Genomic DNA, 13,153 nt, shown 5'->3' with positions numbered 1-13,153 from the left:
TGCTTTAACTGTCAACAGCGCCCGCACCGCACACATTATCAAGGGGCTGTATGAATATCTCAGACCCAGGGAGAAGGTTTAGCCCCATTTTACAGTCAGGAAGACGTTCATGCCCACATTTCCAGAAGGAACCACTCATTCTGGGTATTCGACTTGAGAAACCATGGGGCTGGCTTTCAGACACGCTGGCACCTACCACTCCCACTGGAGTCCATGGAAGCTGGAGTTGCCTAACCCCTCTGAATGTCAGGCCTTAAGATCAGTGGTCCCCAAACTGTGGGGCATGCCCGCCTAGGGGGCCATGGAGAAACGTTTGGGGAGCGTGCAGCAGGGACCGGGCCACCCCCACAGTGGGTGGGGAGGGAGCGCCACGCATCCAGCCCTTCTCTGCCCCCAGACCAGCTCTTCCCCCAACCCTGTTCAGCCCCCAGTCCTGCTCCACTTTCCGGCCCAGCTCCGCCTCCAGGCCAGCTCTGCCTCTCGCCCCAGCTCCATTGCGCCCCCTGCTTCACCGCCAGCCCCACTCTGTCCTCATTCCCTCTCCGCCTCCAGACCAGCTCTGCCTCTCGCCCCAGCTCCTCTCCCATCCCCAGCCCAGGCTGTGCAGTAACGGGGGCGGAGGGGGCGTTGACAGATTCCATTACTGGTATGGGGGGGGAGGACAGGACTGGAAAAGTTTGCGCACCACTGCCTTAGATGCTTGCAGTCAGCTTTTACAAACCTGGGCCTCATGGAAGGCCACACACACTGAACCAGTGGCAGAGCCAGCCTCAGAACCAGGTGGGCCTGGCACCCGGCCCTGCGCTCAAGGCATTTGATTTGCCAGTGTGGCTTCTCACGACTATCTCCACGTGCTAGGAGCATTATTACGTCTGTTCCCTGTAGCACTCGCAGCACCTTGCGGCCGGAGATTGAGAGGGGAAGGGTAGAGTGAACAGCGACCCCATGTTTTGCAACATAAATCCTGGACACATTTGCTCGGGCAGATCTTGGTACATTTCCACTTTGAGACAAGTCAATCCCATTCAGATTAAAAGAATGATGTTTCTATGGGCAGAGCAGGGACACACTGTTCCCTTTCATTGTTCCTATGACCTTTGGTTTTAATGAGAAAAGGAGATTTATTAAAAGCAAGGAGGAGAAGCAGGGAGGCAAAAGTTCATCCTAAGGCACACACGTTATTCAGCACTCGGCACACAACAGAAGTGGCTTTAGGTATTTTATTAAGGTTTCCTTTTCTGCAGTTCACCCTCCTGCACAGTCCCTAACAGGAAGTTTTTAAAAAACCATGTGCGATATAGGGCCCAGCAACCTTGACGTTAGTCACAGGCATCTGAACTGGAATATGGAACCTAAGCAGAGAGAGCAGGTGCAGCATAAACAGATGGCAGCAGGTTGCTCCCACCTTTCCCACAGTGCTGGAGGGGAAAAGTGGCACAATACCGATAAGTTATATTAATACACTGCCTTGCATCCTGAAGGATCGCAGGCTGCTTGACAAAATACATTGATGATGGACCTCTGGGGAGAGCATTCTTTGGGAACAGCGAGAAGGTGTAAACCTCTTTCGGGGCAGTGCTGTCGTGTAAGGCGACACCAAGGGGTGCATTGTTGGAGCTGGGACCAGTGCCGGTGGAGTCTGCTCTGTTTCAGGCTACTCCTTCTCCCCAGCCTGTGTGGGACTTGGTGGATTTCTCACGGGAGGCTTTGTGGTATTTGTTCTTATGGGTGCTCCTTCTTGGGATTCTGCTTCAGTGTTTGCTGCAGTTCCTCTGGGTTTCTCGCAGATACTGGGAGGGTTGATCCCAGATGCAATGCTGATGTTGAGATCAGCTTTAGTGCCGTGAGAATCTGGGCTGATGCTGGTGCTGGATCTCCTTTGCGCTGTCTTCTTTGTGCCAGTCTCAGGTGTTGCCTGTCTGCTCGATGACGCTGGCTTGTCCACTGGTAGGATTCAGGAATTTGACTCCTTGAGGTCTGATGAGACTTTCATGGACTGTTCCGGAAGACAGAATTTCAGCTTCCTGTCTCGTGAGGTGCAAGGTCTGGCGGAGAAGGAGAAGCATTCCAAGTCTCTGCTCAGAACGTGTGATTCCCCCAGGGAGAAGAAATATCTGTTGTGTCCAGCCTTCAGGGGACTTAGTCCATTGCAGGGGGGCCAAAGCTTGCAGCCTGCAGGTTTAAAGTCTGCCACGTTAAGGAGCCCTGTACTGCGTGCCTGTCTGGAGGGTGGGGTCTGACAAGTAGAGCTCAGTCCAGGCGGGTCAGATTAGTTCACAGTGGTCAAATACTGGAGATGTTAAGACTCCATCCTGCGCATTTCGGCAGGGTTTGAAGAAGTTTAGCCTGAGCTAAGAGCTAGCTGACTGGACATTTTCCAGGCTCCATGTCACTGCCAGGGATGACAAGAGGGAACTGAGGGAGGGTGGCAGCCACCTCCTCCCTGCCTTTATACCCTTGTACGGGAGCACGAGGCAGCACCAAACTCATGCGCTTCCCCAAAGGCCACTGTGACTCAAAAACCCTCCGGGCTCTCATGCAAGAGGTGGAGGGACACCTCCAGTGGGCTCCACACTGTGCTTACTAAAAGAAAGCCAGGGGGCCAGCTTGACTACCTCCACCACGCAACAGACTGCACCTTGCAGTACCAGGGAAAAGGAAGAGGATAACACACATGTCCATTTTGCAACTGAAGGAACTGGAAGTAATTCTTGTCTCACTAAGCCCATCTCTAGCTGTTGAACAATAAGGTGACAAAGCTCATGAGCCCTCGTCATTTGTGATAAAGCAGCTCTAATCTGCGCAAAAAAGAAATCCTGTCCACCCAGCATGCTCGGCAAAGAAACAACAGCCTACAGCCACCCATCTGCTCAGAGCCGTGTCTGTACATCCATCCATCCTGCTGCCTGGTCCCATGCCATTTGCTGTTATCTTTAGCTTGCCACATAGCAGCACCTGGCCCCATCATTATGTGACATTCTTGTTATCCCACAGGAAAAATAAAAAAAACAACAACACAGCAGGAACTAAAAATGATACATCCCGTCACACACCCAGGGCGGTCATTAGGAGCCAACAGTGCGCTGTGTGTCTAAAAGTATCAGATTTTAAAAGAAAGCAAAAATATAAAGAGGGAAAAGAAAATTTAGAACAGAGAATGGGGTTTTTGAGGGAGGAATATTGATGATCAGCTGAGTCAGAATTCATGTCCACACGCAGTTGATTGTATGCAAGAGGCTAAAACAGCATGGATTCAACAAGCAGATATGCTTAAGCATGAACTTTATACTGTTAATGTTGAGACCGGCCGATTGCCTTGTCCCACTTTAAATACTGTCTGAATAATTATTTGCAAGTCACCAACCCTGAGCTGCAAAGATTGACAGTGTCAAACGACGCTTCAGCCATAACAGCTGCTGCTAGCAGGAGTTCTAAGAAATGTCGCTTTTAATTAAAAACATTGTTTTGAAGTACACTGCACAACTTCTACATGTGGAGAAAGGTTTTACCCACCACGGGCGTGAGATGCCATGCAGAGTTGAATGGGCACAGCTTTCCTTCCAGCCTGGAAGGTTAGACATGGGATCCTGCATGCGCAAGAGGTGCCAGGTATCTAATACCATGGCAGAGGTTTTCAAGAGAGACTAGTGATTTTGGGTATCAGTTTTTGGATGCTCGATTAGAGGCACTTCAAAGGGGTCCAATTTTCAGAGGGTAAAGTGCTCAGCAATTGCTGAAAATCAGGTCCCTTTCAAGGCATTTCTAACGGGGCACTTGAAAGTCACCAGTCACATCCTGAATTCCTGTCCTGTGTTCTAACCCCTACCACACTGCCACCCCCCCCCAAAAAGGAATGTCCAGCCAACATGTTGTTATTAGAAGGCAGAACTGGAGCAGTATAATGTTGGGGACACTAAAACAGGAGTGATGCAAAAGGACTTCTCTCCAATAAAACCTGAAGTCTCTGCCCATGGTTTAGCTGGTTCCAACTGAACTGCAGCCAAAGCAGCAGGGAGGTACAACAACACGCTCCAAGTGCACACGAAAGGCTCAAATACAGCTCTGCACAGCCTTTTGAAAAATCTACAGTGCAGCATTTACAGGAGTTGCATCACATCAGTTGCATCAAAATTCTGTTAAAGGAACGAACAAGGTCTCGCAAACTGCTGAGAACGAATACTCTGCAATGTGTTTCGGGAGCGGAGGTTCACTAGGAATCTTTTACCACCGTCATCGGGTAGCAAATGTCAGACATGTGATCCCTATTCTATACGCATTCAATATTTTTTATTGGCTTTGATCCACTCCTGCCAGTAATCTGGATTCAGTGGGAACGGATTGCATACGAGAAAAACATACTAATTTCCCACAAGGTCTAATTTTCTGTGTAAGCATTTAAACTATTTTGGCAAATCCATGTTCTGGCAATTCAGCTCTAGTCCATAAATTCTTAATGGGTTTTCAATCACAATTCATCCCGGCAACACAAGCTGCAATACCGATTACCATATTCAGCATGACAGAACAATGTAAAGAGGATTTTTCAAGCAATATTAATAACCTGTCAAGTGAATACATATCCTTCCCTCTCAAGAGCTACAGGGGATCTGGATGCTGCAAAGGAACATGCAGTAAATAACCTTTTGGAAGAGGATAGCTTATCCCCAGTACACAGCCCTAGGTGTCCCTTGGCTTTCAGACTCTTGCACTGCAGAGACCCAACCAATTACTCAATCTGACAAGGCCCAAACGTGGAAATCTGAAGGGAGGGCTCTACAGGGAGCTTTGTGTGGCTTAGCAGATAGAGAACCAGACAGGGAGTCAGGAGACCTGGTTCTAGTCCCAGCTCTACCTTGTCTATTTAGATAATAAGATGTTGGAGGAAGGGACAGTCACTCACTATATACACATGCATAGTCTCTAGCATAATAGGGCCTGGGCTTCAGGTGCCACCTCTAAACACTGCTCTAACAAACTACAAAAGGAGAGCAATTGCTTTATGGCATAAGTAACCCTTCCTACCGCCTCAGTTTCACAGAATCATAGAACTGGAAGGGTCCTCGAGAGGTCACCTAGGCCAGTCCCCTGCACTCATGGCAGGACTAAGTATTATCTAGACCATCCCTGACAGGTGTTTATCCAACCTGCTCTTAAAAATCCCCCGATGATGGAGATTCCACAACCTCCCTCGGCAATTTATTCCAGTGCTTAACCACTCTGACAGTTAGGAAGTTTTTCCTAATGTCCAACCTAAACTGCCCTTGTTGCAATTTAAGCCCATTGCTTCTTGTCCTATCCTCAGAGGTTAACAAGAACCATTTTTCTCCCTCCTCCTTGTAACAACCTTCATGATTCACCATTATCCATAATAAAGACAAAAGAGCAACAGGTAGAGATCAGTGCCAGGTGACTGTCCTGAGCACGGGGGCAGGGGAGCAGGAATCACTGTGGAGCGAGCTATGGTCTGAGGCGGAGAGCCATGACTATGTTCTTAAGCCACTTCACACCTTGGTGCTTCAGTTTCCTCATTAGTCAAATCAGGATAATGCTTATCCCACCTTTCTAACACGGTTGGAGATTTTAAAGATACAAAATGCCACGTGCAAAGCACTATTAGTAATAATAATAATCCTGATTTAACCAGCCTTCTAGGCTAGTGTCAACTCAAGTGCCAGTGGAGAGTAATTGCTCCAGAAAGAGACACTACAATGGGATCCAAAAAGAATGTACCACAGATTAACTGATTACAGGTTGAAATATACACCTTTTTCCTCGTGAAAACACAATCCAAGATTTTATAACTATCAATATTATGCAATGATGTAACCTTTTGGAACTTCACAGCAGCAGAGGTGATAGAAAACTGGGCCTTCCTGGTCCACAGCTGTAGCTCTTTAACGGCTGAGATAAAGGAGAATCTCTTTTAGCTGCAAGCTGTACAGGATCTTGGACGCTGCTGAGCAATTCTGATTTAATCCAACAGAGGGCAGCGTACACACTACCAGACCTAGTATATGTCCACAAGTAATGCTTCAACATACTAGCCTTTCATCTCCTGGGTTCCGAAGAGGAAGAGTGGAGTCACAGCACAGTGCTGTGTAAATGGGAATGGGAAGTACAGTTGTAAGTGTGCAGCGGTGTTGCATTTAGCTAGGCCGGACATGAAATACACTTGGGCTGGTGTTTCTGGACCTACCACATCCCCAGATGACACAATAAGGCATGCTTTGCTGCCTGGCTTAGGCAGAAACACCTAGCAAAGGACACTGGCAGACCAGTGCCAAGGCAGCGTGTGTGTATCAGAAGCAGATGGCTCTTGTCCTTTTAGTCACATAGTTAGGGCCAAGAGGTCCGTACAGAGCACTGAATTCAGCCCGATCTCAACGTGAGTACAGAGACTCAAATGTGGTTTTAATCGCAAAGAACTGCCTGCCATAATACCCCTCCAAATATATCCTGGGTATGTGTTATAAATACCACCCCGCACATACTGCGGATGCATGCAGCATATGAATTAGCTCACGGGTAGTTGCAACCTTCCTACCTTAGAATCATAGAATCTCAGAGCTGGAAAGGACCTCAGGAGGTCCTCTAGTCCAACCCCCTGCTCAAAGCAGGACCAATCCCCCAATTTTTGCCCAGATTCCTAAATGGCCCCTTCAAGGATTGAACTCACAACTCTGGGTTTAGCAGGCCAATGCTCAAACACTGAGCTATCCCTCCCGCCCTTGCCTTGGCTTGTATGCTCACAACCCTCAGCTTAGAGCACACTGAGGCAGTTCTATTAGGCTGCCTCCGGTTCTCAAACTGGGTTGCAACCCTGTTTTAATGGGGTCGCCAGGGCTGGCATTAGACTTGCTGGAGCTTGGGGTTGAAGCCACAGCCAGGGCAGTGGGGCTCCGGTTACAGCCCTTTCCTGCCCCTCCAGCCTATGGCGGCAGGGCTCAGGCTTCAGTCTCCCTTCCTGGGGTTGTGTAGTAATTTTTGTTGTCAGGATGGGGTCATGGTGCAATGAAGTTTGAGAACCATTGGAGAAAGCCCCCAGCAGTTGTAACGAGCAACATTCCTGGGCTGTCCCAGCAGCGTTATGCTAAAGAGCTTCAACCTGCAGCATAGAGGAGAGATGGACAGCTAAGAATAGAGGAGCAATCCAATACCTTATGCCGTGGGACACTGTGGACTCCTCCACCAGTGAGCTATTCCATGATTGGACCACAGACATCAGTAGATATACGACTGACATCCATCTAGCAGCGAGGGTTCAGGGACGATACTGCCAAGAGTCTGGAGGATGGACTAGCTGACCAGCTAGAGCGCTCTTCTGATCCACTCAATTTATATGAATCACATTAATTCCCTCTTACATTAGACTCAGCCTTTAATCCATAACACTGTTTCAGAGCGGGGTAAAAGGGTTCAGGTGCAAAACCAGTGAGCAACAGCAGAGGGAAAAGGGGGTGCGGTGGGGGGTGTCAAACCAAAGACAAGTTCAAGCCCAATATCACTTTGAACAACTGGCCAGGAATAATCAGCACAAGACTCACCTCGGCTGCGTCTGTACCTTTCAGAAATCCAGCTAGCAGTTTTGGAGTCTCAAGCAAGGCAGGCAGCCACAAAAACCCCGGTCTGTCAGGCTGCTTCCAGCTCACTGGGTATTTAATATTCTGCACAGAGCGATGGCTTAAGCCTGCTGCGATCTGGTTTCAACACTGGGTTTTGCTTTTAATTTACATAGGCAGAAGCATTAATTTTCAGGTCTGTACTGTCTGAAGCTCCAGAACACAAACGGCGTTGTTCAAAAGACCCCCGAAAGAAACACGTATCAAGCAAATTGCAATTTACATTTTGCCACAAGCATCTTTTGCTGAAACCTCAACTGTCAGTAACTGTAGGATACATGAGTGAGTGATAAGTGGGCGTTTCAAGCGCGTTTATGAGTAAGGCTCATTAACCCTTTGCTTGTCTCCTGAAGGAGGCTGTTTAAGGACTGGTTTCAGAGTAGCAGCCGTGTTCGTCTGTATTTGCAAAAAGAAAAAGGAGTACTTGTGGCACCTTAGAGACTAACAAATTTATTTGAGCATAAGCTTTCATGAGCTACAGCTCACTTCATCGGATGCATTGGGTGGAAAATACAGTGGGGAGATTTATATACACAGATACACAGAGAACATGAAACAATGGGTGTTATCATACACATTGTAAGGAGAGGTTTCAGAGTAGCAGCCGTGTTAGTCTGTATTCGCAAAAAGAAAAGGAGTACTTGTGGCACCTTAGAGACTAAAAAATTTATTAGAGCATAAGCTTTCGTGAGCTGCAAATGCATCCGATGAAGTGAGCAGTAGCTCACGAAAGCTTATGCTCTAATAAATTTGTTAGTCTCTAAGGTGCCACAAGTACTCCTTTTATTGTAAGGAGAGTGATCACTTAAGATGAGCTATTACCAGCAGGAGAGCTGGTGGGGGAGGGGAGAAAACCTTTTGTAGTGATAATCAAGGTGGGCCATTTCCAGCAGTTGACAAGAACATCTGAGGAACCGTGGGGGGGGGGGGGGGGGCAAAGAGGGGGAAGAATAAATATAGGGAAATAGTTTTACTTTGTGTAATGACCCATCCACTCCCAGTCTCTATTCAAGCCTAAGTTAATTGTATCCAGTTTGCAAATTAATTCCAATTCAGCAGTCTCTCCTTGGAGTCTGTTTTTGAAGTTTTTTTTGTTGAAGAATAGCCACTCTTAGGTCTGTAATCAAGTGACCAGGCCCAACAAAGAAAATAACAGAACGCCACTAGTACTCCTTTTCGGTTTAAGGACTCAGAGTGGTAGCCATGTTAGTCTGTATCAGCAAAAATAAAGAGGAGTCCTTGTGGCACCTTAGAGACTAACACATTTATTTGGGCATAAGCTGAACTCGCACTTTGTAAACCAACCCCCATCCTTTCATGTATTTGGACCTGCTCCTGTATTTTCACTCCATGCTTCTGATGAAGTGGGTTCTAACCCACGAAAGCTTATGCCCAAATAAATTTGTTAATCTCTAAGGTGCCAGAAGGACTCCTCGTTATTTTTGTTTAAGGACTGCATTACTTAAAACAAAGAGCTGCTTCATCCCAGTTCTGCTACTTGCAGCTTGACCTTGAAGAAGCCAATTAACTGCTCTATATCTCAATTGACCTATCTGTAAAAGGGGTAAAAATGCTATTTTTCCAAGAGGGATGGTGCAGGTAGAGCTAATAGATTTTTATGACAATTTAGCCATCAAGTTTACCCTTATTTTTGTGCTGGTAATTCACCTACAAACAGAGCATGATTTACTAATTTATTCTCCATTCAAAACTGATCAATGGGTTATTCAAAGAAATATCAGCCTATAGATTGTTCACAAGCTGTTTGCATGGATAGGCAAGTTGTGTGACTGGTCACCTAAGTCACATGGCATTAAGGTTACCAACATGGTCTTTCAAAAATACAAGACATGCATGACAGTGGTGTGGCCAGGCCATATCTGAGTGGTGTTGCGACCCTGTGCACTGGGTCACACCACCACTCAAATTTGGCCCACTTTCTCCTCTGTCGGCCTTCTAAAGCAATACGAGACTCCTTTTATTCTGTATTTTAACCAGAGGTGTAGTGCTGCCGGAAACCTGATTTTTTTTTATTTAAGTAGAGGACATCCCTTATAATATAGGACTGTTGACAACCTTACATGGCATCTGTTCCCCAATGGGATGACCTAACCTTTATGTACTAATTTTGTTTCTGCCCCAAATGAATTTTGGTTAAATAACTTTCTTTTCTGATTAAACCCGGGCCTGAAATTTGACCTTCAAACACGCTTGTGTAAGAACAAGAGCTCCCTCAAATGTCCGCGAAAAAGGTGGATGCAACAAAGCTAACTCCGAGTAAAGTTTCTGAAAAGAGTTAGCAAATACTCCTCTGCACTCTTTGCCCAGATCTAGCTACGAGGCTCAGTTTGAGTGAAACACTTTAAGACCCTTGGTTTCAAGGCCTTATTACTGAACATTTTTATTACTATACTAAAACCAGAGCCTACACAAACTCAGATCTGCCTCTTGTTATGGAGCAAGAGAGAAACCGATAGCCCAGCCCAGTTCCCTGAAGGAACATAGCAGGAGGCTGTAGCAACACAGACGCAGAGCTGTTTCGACAGAAACTCAGTAACCTTTGTGCGTTTGTAGACACACCCCCATTGTGAAACCTGGGGGCACACACAGGACAGAGACTGAAAACACAAAGCGAATCAGTGGGGCAGGCTGCTTCTGACTGATGGAGACTAACCATATTCCCACCCAGACTCAGGGTGGTGAGGAAAAGACCACCTATAGTGAATGCTTCTGTAAACAGATGGGATTGGATTGTACCCTTGGATGTCAACAGATTCTGGCAGACAGACAAGGGGAAATAAAGGACTCTTGGCCAATAAAAAGATTCCTTAGTTCTAGACCCTGAGTGTTCATATCTGAAGTTACCAGGAAAGCCCAGGATGGGGGAGCAGCTTGCTAAGGAACCAGGATCCATACGATATAAGGGCTTGCAGATTTAGTCAAATACATTGAAGCTACATTCAGAGCGCTAGAAATGTACTCAAGATCCCCTGCACCACTAACGAGGCAGGATTTTGCTGTGGGCACTAGGTAAAGATTTGGAGCAGTAATGCTGGAAAAAGCCCATTGCAGTAATCAAACCATGAATCACCATAAGAGGGGCGGGCAGGTTGGGAGACTGCCAAAGGGAAACTGAGAAGATGCGCCTGGCTCCTGCCCTTACCTGGGAATCCTGGTAGGGTCGTCCTGCTCATTAAGAACTCCTAATCTGCATGCCTCTGACAGCTATCTGCCACCCAAGTCACTCATTACAGGTGAGCCAACTCATTTATCAAAGATACAATAGTTACTATATGGCTTTTGCAAAATGAGAAGCCTTGAAGAAAGCACATAGCCAGAGATTTTCCTGCATCTCTGACTTACCGTTTTAAACCCTCTGCACACATGCAGCTAGCTCACAGCGGAGCAACCCTCATCCCCCCGGAAGCTGCCGTTCCCCACTGACGTGGCAATACGTTAATAAGACTGGCTGTGGAACTGCCAAAGGAAGTATTACCGCCATTTTACAGCTTCAGATCCAAGGCTCAAGGTTAAGTGTTAAAGAAGTGCCTTGGTCCCATTTTGAAAAGTGACTTAAGAGACCAGGCCAGAGTAACGACACTGCCTGTCCTTGCTTCCACATCACTCGCCCAAGGTCACAATGGCAGGCTGTGTGGCAGCCAAGAGCTGAATTCCCAGCCCAAACCTCACCCCAGGGCCCCATCCACGAGACCACCCTTCAGACCTCGACTGGGGAATGTGCTTCTTCCGACCCTGTGGTCTGGCAGAGCTTGGATTCATAAGCCTTCCGAACAGCCTGCAAGACCCACCTTGGCGCCCCAGTATTTAGGAAACAGGCTGTCACACATGGAGAGGTTGGCACTGGATAACTGGGGGGCTCAGCACCAATGGCGGGAAGAGGCGAGTGCTTTGTTATAAGATCGGATGGCAAGAGTGCCCAGAGAGGGGGATGGGAGCCTCTGGGCTAGACAGACATCTGCACTGTATGAACCGAAAGGCAAATTTAAGTTCCCCGCAGCACCGACTGGAGAAAGGCACAACTTGGACAGGTCCTCTGCATTCTCACCGCTGGTCTCTTGGGACCCTGGCTCCCATGGTGTCCTGTTCCTCCTGGACAGAGGCTGCCAGTCAAGCCCAGTTACGTGAGTTCCAAGCAGCCAAGCAGGATGAGACCTCAAGACTCACTTTCACTTGTAAAATGAACCGACACTGCAGCCCAGGTGTAGAGAGGGGAGAGGCCAGCCCACAAACAAACCCATTACACACCACACCTAGCCTTGCCCAGTCGGTATTTTCGGGAATGCCTGCCATTATAGGTTGTTCACCGCTGAGGAATGCATGTCAAATCATTATAACTTGCTCAGTGCTCTGTGTATTCTCTGTCCTCCTGAGCCGCACTGCAAGCTGCCTCCCGTCTGCCCGAGGGCGCGGGAACGCCAATCATGCCATTCCCACGCTGCCAGCTCTCCTTACAGTCAGCGCTCCACTTCCTGCTCTGCCCATGTGCTGCCGGGGTCGGCGATGTCAATCCGAAAGAGAAGAGCGGGTGTGGGAGCAGCGTTATTCACACAGAGAAAGGAGGAATGGATGGGACCGGGGACAAGCAGCAGTGAGGTTCCCTATCCCCAGGGTCAGAGCCTCCTTGCTTATTGTGGGTCTGTGCCATGATATGCAGAGGTCAACTCACAAGGTGCTGCTGACCCCTAGTTAGCGCCATGCAAAGCGATCAGCTGGGAGTCATATTCAGCCCTGGTTTAAGCTGGCATCATTTGGCCCTGCATTATTGCTCAATAGCATGAAATTAAATCTGAACCTTAACCAGAGTCATTCCCCCCTGGTCCACCCCCATGCTGGCAAGCCAACAGCTCCACTCTCACCGGTCCCCAGCACTCTAGGGCTGCCCCAATCCTGCTCCAGGTGCAAGGCCCAGTTGTCACTCCAGCAGCTGAATCCCAACACCGGCCATCAGGGGAGGCTCTAAATCAAAGTTTCAGGGGTGGCCTGAATTCACTTCGGCAGCATGCTGGCTCATCCACCGAGGGCCCTCGTGGCAGCGCTCCTGGGCCTGGCATGATGAATGCCAGGCTAATTTGCTGGAGCATGCTGCTATGGCCCCACTTCTGGAACGAGCACCGGAGGAGATTCCTCACATGGAACCCTCGTTCTTCCAACAGCCATGAATGGCACAGAGTCTGGACGGTGTTTTCCCATTTCTGCTAGTGGGGCAATGCCCGCTGACCCCGGTGCGGGGGCTGGACCTGATCACCATCCTGCCTCCCCCCGCGTGCACACACACGCTCAGGAAATCAGCAATCTCTCTAATCTAATCCCAGGGCAAGAGAGATACTGCGACTCTCGTTCCAGGTCCTGGCCTTTCGCACAGCTCAGGAGGACCCATTCATGGAAGACGGCCCAGAGGACACGTACAGCATGGAGCAGATCCAGGCATGCTTCCTCACACCTGCTGCTACCCCAGCCATGCCAGCACGAAAGGGCAGTTAGGCTTTGCTGGGCTGGGGCATTTGAGCTTCGGT

At 48.4% G+C, this 13,153-nt stretch overlaps 1 protein-coding gene across 6 annotated transcripts in view; it reads right to left on the bottom strand.

The window, feature by feature from the left end:
* The window catches only part of PTP4A3 (protein tyrosine phosphatase 4A3), a 176,891-nt gene that overhangs the window by 67,887 nt on the left and 95,851 nt on the right, over positions 1–13,153 (bottom strand). The window contains exon 1 of one of the 6 annotated variants that reach the window (XM_038390142.2): positions 7,545–7,884. The exons of the other annotated variants lie outside the window; for them this stretch is intronic. The gene's annotated coding sequence lies outside the window, so the exon portion shown is untranslated. Of the gene's footprint in view, positions 1–7,544; positions 7,885–13,153 lie in introns of those variants that run through there. 6 annotated transcript variants of the gene reach the window in all.

This window comes from Dermochelys coriacea, chromosome 2 (genome assembly GCF_009764565.3).
Source record: "Dermochelys coriacea isolate rDerCor1 chromosome 2, rDerCor1.pri.v4, whole genome shotgun sequence".
Lineage (NCBI taxonomy): Eukaryota > Metazoa > Chordata > Testudines > Dermochelyidae > Dermochelys > Dermochelys coriacea.
Note: the sequence above shows the minus strand (reverse complement) of the source record. Positions and strands in the feature narration are given on the sequence as shown.